Source organism: Phalaenopsis equestris, unplaced genomic scaffold, assembly GCF_001263595.1.
Source record: "Phalaenopsis equestris unplaced genomic scaffold, ASM126359v1 Scaffold000164, whole genome shotgun sequence".
Classification (NCBI taxonomy): Eukaryota; Viridiplantae; Streptophyta; class Magnoliopsida; order Asparagales; family Orchidaceae; genus Phalaenopsis; species Phalaenopsis equestris.
The window spans coordinates 481,986-489,432 of NW_018164606.1; the positions used below are offsets into that span (position 1 = coordinate 481,986).

Sequence of the window (7,447 nt, forward strand, 5' to 3'; positions counted from 1 at the left end):
TGCGAATTGCGGCGATCAGACACGTCGACTCTCCGGATTGCGAAGCTGATGCGCGCAGGAGTGCGAATTGTGCAAAAGGCCACCCTAAGGCTCGGAAATGTCCTATAGGAATCCATTTTGGGTTTCCTCATGTCGGTTTCATCCATCATTTGCTACCACTCCAGAATAAATTGCCAACGATCCTCGATACATGTCATATTTCAAGGTAACTATCAGTGTTTTTATTTTGTTACATGCTATACTTTAATAATATTATTACTCTCTAATGGACAACTTAACAGAACTGTATTGGTGCAATTGACGGTACACACGTTGATGCCCGAATACCTAACAATGAGAAGGTAACATACATCGGTCGTAGTGGTTCAACAACGCAAAATGTCATGTTTGTATGCGACTTCAACATGTGTTTTACTTTTGTGGTTGCGGGCAGGGAAGGGAGTGCACATGACAGTCGGAATTTCTCCTTTGCCACGAGGAATAGATCGCAGTGTTTCCCTCACCCCTCATCAGGTTAGTTTTGTTCAACAATATGAATATGTGGGATTGTGCAATTTTTTATTATCATTATTTTTCGTACCAGGAAAATATTATCTGGTTGATGTAAGATATCCCATGCAAAAGGGATACTTGAAGCCGTACTCTGACACGAGATATCATCTTCCTGATTTCGAGCGAGCTAGTGGCACAGTTTGTGGCAGAAAGAAAACGTTTAATAAACGCCACTTATCTTTACGCGGGATAATTGAAAGAACATTTGGAGTTTGGAAGAAGAAGTGGGTCATCTTACGTGATATGTCATCGTATCCTTTCCAAAAGCAGGTGTACATTGTGCTTGCAACAATGACACTACATAACTTCATCCGAAGGCATTCCTCGCAATCAGATACAGACTTTAGTATGGCTGACAATGATGAACTCAATGTTTTCAAGCAACCAACAGGACTTGTGGGGGGGCATTCATTACCTGAGGAGGATATAAAATCTAATGATTTTGGAGATCAAGATGCTGAAAGTTTGGCTGATATGATTGCTTTAAGGGAGTCTATTACAGATGCTATTTGTGGTTGTTGATCTACCAAGTTTTCTTTTAATAAGATTATAGGTTTACATTCATACACATTTAATTTTGATTTTTTTTAAAAAATACCTTAAGCTGACATTTCATTATTTTGTTATTTTCACAGTTATATCAACATGACCTCCAAAATATCAGGTACAGACAGAGGGATTTTGTGTTATTGTGGACTACCGTCTCCGTTGCTAACGTCACGTAAGGAGCATAGCTTTGGGAGGCAGTTCTATGGTTGTGTCAGAGGTGTTTCAGCTCGTTGCGGTTTCTTCTGGTGGGCTGATAATCCCACATATTACACTGCCAGTAGTTATGCCAGCAGTCATGTGAATCCGATGTTTTCTCATGCTGACAATGCAGTTGAGGACCGACGTAGCCAGAGTCTTAAGTTAAATATTTTATATTTCTCCTTATTGTTGTACTTGTATTTGTACTTTTTTAGTTCTCTTGGTACTCTATAGGATATGAGAACTGTATGGTATCTTTTAGAACATCTCTGTCATTATCGTATGTTTATGCACTATATGTTTCTTTTCTACCAATAATTTATTCTGAATAAGCTACCCCAAACAGTTTTATCAGACAGGGGCAAGAATGTCATTTAACCATCAATAAATTAGTCTGAATAAGCTGCCCCAAACAGCAAGCTAGATTATTCTGATAATCTGCAAATTATCAGATTATAATTATCAGATTATGCAAATTATCAGATTATCAGAATAATCTGCTTATCAACAGATTATAAATAATCCACAGCTACGCCAAACAGAGCCTAAGTGAGCTGTTTTTCACCCAACTTTTGAAAACAGGTATAGAGAGGAAAAATTACATGACTTCATTATTCACATGTAGGCTACATATATACAGAGAAATCAATCCCTCCTAGTTTACAAACATATCAAATATATCTAATCTAAATTTGGAAAGAATTAATTCTGGAATAAAAATAAAAAAAACATAAATAGGAAGATAATAAAATTAATTAAGGAGTTCTCAAAGTTATCTCCCAATTCAATCTTCCATCATAGGTAGGTGGGCGAGCGACCCACCCTAGGAAGCAGCCAGTTACTTTTTGATTTTCCACTCCCCCGCAAGCTAGATCGTACATGTTGTAGAGACCAAAGTTGGCTTTGATCTATGAGAAGAAACTTAAAGAAAGAGATTTGGTAAAGATATCAACAACTTTTGACATGTCTGGATATAGCTTAGTTGTATAATTCCACCATTAAATTTCAAAAATGAAGTTTCTATCAACTTTAATATACCTGGTGCTATCATGATGCACATGAATTTTTTGCCATGCTAATAGCTACTTGACTGTCACAAAACATATGTATAGACTTATTGGAAATACATCCCAATTCTCTTAATAATTTTTGAATTCAAATCCCTTCACAGATTTCTAACGTGAGTACCCTATATTCTGATTCTACACTGCTTCTGGGAACAATAACCTTCTTGTTATTCCTCTATGTAATCAGATTTTCCTATATATAAGAGTTATAACTTGTGGTGGATCTGCTGTCTGTGAGTTTCACAGGCTAGCTTGCATCAGCGTAGACTTACCTAAATCTTTTTGTTTCAGGTTTTATCAAAAATTAATCCATAATTAGGATTCTTCTTAAGAATCTCAAAATCGTGTACACTATCTTCAATTGCTCTTCATTTGGGCTATTCATTTGCTGGCTCACAATACCAACATTGTATGCAATATCTGATCTAGTATATTAGAGATAGATGAGTTTTCCTCACAATTTTTAATATCTTTCTTTATCGATAGATATACCTACTAGACTTCTTGTTGGATTTCATTAGAGTATTAACAAGTTTGCATGCAATCATCCATGTTTTTTTTAGTAGATCTAGAATGCATTTTCTCTATGATAAAACAATGCATTTCTTGGATCTTGCTACCTCTATTCCTAGGAAATATCTCATGTTTCATAGATCATTAAGTTCAAAATTAGCGGCAAGCATTTTATTGATTTTATGAAATTTTCTTTCTTCATCACCAATAAGAATCATATCGTCCACATATACGACTAGTGCAACAATATTATCTCCCCGAGTATCAACAATGTGTGATCAATATGTCTTTGAGAATATCCATTAGATTTCATAGTTTTAACAAACCTGTCAAATCACACTCTTGGTGATTGCTTAAACCATAAAAAGACTTCTTATGTTTGCATGTTAGGTGTTTGTTGAAATTATTCTTGAGTTCTGATATTATCTCTATGTCCTCCACTTTTTGAGGATCCCATTCAGGAAGGTATTTCTTATGTCAATTTGATGTAGTCCCCATTTTTTATTAACTATTACTGAAAGGAGAACTTTGATAGTGTTCAATTTGGCAACTAATGTGATGTTCTACTGATAATCAATCCCATAAGCTTGTGTGAAACCTTTTGCAATAAGTCTGGCTTTGAATCTCTCAATACCCAAATTAAATTTTTATTTGATGTTGCATACTCATTTGTATCCAATTGGCTGCTTATTTCGAGGGAGCTTCATACGAATCCATGTGCCAATACACTTTAGTGCTTGAATCTCCTCTTCAGTTGCTTTTCTCCATTCTAGATTTTTCAAAAGCTTCATGAATGGATTTAGGAATTTACATACTATCAAGGTTAGATACAAATACTCTTTAGGCTAAGAATAGCTTCTCATATGCTACATGCTATTGAATTGTATATCTTTCCTTGTCATCAACATTAGAAGAGGAAGGAAATAACTTATGAATACTAGACTCCTCATCCAAAATTTCAGGTAAATGTGGATTTGGGTTTTGGTTTGAGTAGTTTTTTTTTTGTAAGTTGTCTTCCACTTACTCTTGATCTTTCTTCCTCTTTGTTTACACATGTTCTTTGTTATTGATATTAGGTTAGGTTTGTTGGATATCCTCAACAAGGGTAGGAAAGTTGTGGAAGAGGTGCAAGTTGGGTTGCTATATAGGTGCATCAAGTGCATCTTAAAACTGATGTTTATTTGCACTCTCCGTCTAAACATCAAACTTGGGAGAATAACGTCACATCCATGGAGTTATAGTACTTTTTGGTGATAGGAGAGTAACATTATACCCCTTTTGGTTGTAATACCCAAGGAAAATACATTTGATAAATTTTGGATCAAATTTGATGCGAGTTTGGAATGAATATGAACAAAGGATACATACCTAAAGATTTTACGTGGTATGATAGAAGAGAAAACTCTAATAGGAGGATATGTATCCATCAAAATACAAAGTGTATTTTGAAGTTAAGTGTCTGATTAGGCATTTAATTGATAAGATATGTCAAAACAAGAATTATTTCCTCAAAAAAAATATTTTAGAACTTGATGAGAAATCATAATTAAATGGGATACCTTAAGGAGATGCCCGCTCTCTCTCTCAGCTATCCCATTTTGTTATTAAGTATCAATACATGAACTCACATAAATGATTTCATTTTTTGATAGACGGTATCCAAGGATACAGTTAAATTATTTTTTTGCATTATCAATTTTGAGGATATGAATTTTAGTGGAATTGAGTTTGAATCATGTTATGGAAAGTTTAGAAGATTTGGTTTGTTTTAGATTTCTCATTTATTAGAAATACCCACATAGCTTTAATGTGATCATCAATCAATGACACAAACTATCTAGCTCCACTTAGGGTTTTTAGATTTGAAGGTTTTCAAAATATCACCGTGGATAATGAAAAAAAGGTGTGAGGGTTTATACTGGGTCATTAGATAATTATTTTATTATGTTGACAAGTTGACAAATCTCATATTGACAAGAACTATATTTTTTTATTGATAAACAAATTGTGATACATTTTTACAATATAATTGAAATTAAGTTGACTCAAGTGACAATGCCATAACATGACCAGATTTGCAACAGACAGACTCAATAGACTAAGAAATTTTAGGTAAAAATGGGGGTGAAATCATTTGTGTTTAGAGAAAGACTTTCCTTGACCATGTATTAGCCTTGGTGCATTTCAACAATGCCAATCATCTTCCTCGATTTCACCACTTGAAATTTATAAGAGTTTGCAAGGAATTTAGTTATACATTTTATATCATGAGTAAGCTTACTGATATAATTCAAATTGCAGTCCAACTGTGAAATGTATAAAACAGAGGAAATAATGATATCCTAAGAGAGTTTCACTTCTCATTTTCTATCAATTTTTGAGTGTGAATGCAAGTCTGACTGATCTAACTATAGGAGCCCCTTGATAGTTAATCAAAGCGTTGATGTCTCCGGTCATATGTTCAGAGGCTCTTGAATCTATGATCCATGTTCTAAATCTCACATTACTAACAAAATGGGAGAATAATATATTACCTTGGTGTATCACGAGGTTGGTGTGTTGTTCTGAATTAACTTTCAGAAGTACTTCTAGTACTTCAAGCTTTTCATTGGTGAATGGTTCATAATTGACCTTCGGAGTTGAACTCGACGTCTTCATCTTGTATTTGGTCATAAACTCTATGCGTAGTATTGCTGCTACTTCTGTAGAAGCTTGGCTGCTGCTGCTGCTATAGGAGCTTGGTTGTTGCTGTTGTAGATTTTGCTGCAGTTTGCAAAGAATTGCAAGAGGATTCCGGGGGAGGAGGGCATAGGGGTATTCCAGCTGAAGGGAAGAGTTTGGACGTCAGAGGAATACAAAGAAAGGCCTGCAGTAACAGCCCCAACTGCAGGGAAGATTTGGCGAGGTCCAGTAAGCCGGCTGAGAATATTTCCAGCGGCTGTTGGAGGAATTTCTGCAACAGGAGGAAGCAGGTAGAAGACAGCGGAAGCCTGCAGGGAATACCTGCAGGTTGCAGCTGCAGGGAGATATCTGACAGGGACGCCAGCTGTAGGGAAGATCCGAGGAAGAGCCTAGCTTCTAACAGGGAGAAATCCAGCTACCTTGAGAGCAGATGAGGGCAAGGAGAAATCTGGAAGGGACTATAGGGAGAAATCCAGCTGCTTGAAGTGCAGATGAGGGCCAGTATGGGAGAGTTCTGACTGAGGCAAATCCGGTGGAGTCCAAGTTTGTAGTAGGGAGAATCCGATGAAGACAAGTCCAGCGGAAGGGAAAAAATCTGGCGGAAGGCCTGTAGGGCGGCTGAAGTAAGATTTAGGGTCTAATACCTTGTTGAAAACAGATATGGGAAGGAAAAATTTCTTGACTTCATTATTCACATACATGGTACATATATATAGGGAAGCCAATCCTTCCTAATTTGCAATCATACCAAATATAAGAAATGAATTATACTGAATTACAAGAACAAAAACAAAAATAGGAAGAGAATAAAACTAATTAAGGAGTTTCTAAAATTATCTCCCAATTTTTCTTCCATGATAGGCAGGTGGCCGACCGACCCACCCAAGGAAGCAGCCAATTACATTCTAGTTTTCCACACCAACAAATAACTATTTAAACTTAATTTTTTTTTTAATAAAGCCCCACATCTCTAGCTCTTATTCTTTTCCCTTACTTTTGACTCTTCTCTCTCCCAACTTCGCCCGAGCTCCTTGCATGATCTCGCTATTGAGTTTCTTCTTGGTTTCCCTATTTATTTTAATATCTTGCTAATTTGCCTGCAAAACTCTGGCGGCTGCTAGTTAAACTTAAAAAGGAGGCTTCGATCTTCTCTCATTCAACTCACACATTTTTTGTGGCATGATATTTTATATCTGTTTTGTACACCACCTATGCGCATTTTTCTTGATATGGTTGGAGACTCTTTTTGTCTCCAACATCTTGCTTGCTACTAAGACATGTCTTTTTGGCTTAGTGGAAAGGCCAAGTGTTGATCTCATTTTTGGTGAGGTCTAGTCTTTCTCTTAGAGTTTAGGATCTAGTCTTAGGGATCTCCCTTTGACTATCTTAGAACCTTAGAAATGGGACCCGCCTCATTTTAGAAATTCAACCCACTTCTGTACCCTTTTGAAGTTTTGCGTGTGTGGTATCGACTTTTAACACTTAGAAGGGTGAAACCAACATGAGGAAACCCAAAAGGAATTTTTATAGGACCTTTTGAGCCTTAGGGTGGCCTTTTGCATAATTCGCACCCCCGCGCGCACAAACTTCGTAATTCGGAGAGTCGACACGTCCGATCGCCACAATTCGCATCGCTTGCACCGTTATCTGTCGAAGACTCAAATAAACTTTTTTGAGACGATCGATCGCGGGTTGAAATTTTGTGAAATTTGAATTTTGACGCATTTTTGACCCGATTGTCGACGATGCCGTCCGAGCGACCCCGGATGACAAAACAGACTGCACCGGCACATCAGGAATGTTGATTTTGCCTAGGGAGGACACCCATTTTGTTATGACACCGCGCGTGAATAAATTGCGTATGATTTAATATATATATATATATA

General features: G+C 36.6%; 1 protein-coding gene across 7 annotated transcripts in view; it reads left to right on the plus strand.

Annotated features, from left to right (window-relative positions):
• The window catches only part of LOC110022034, a 101,405-nt gene that overhangs the window by 45,301 nt on the left and 48,657 nt on the right, over positions 1–7,447 (plus strand). The window lies entirely within an intron of this gene.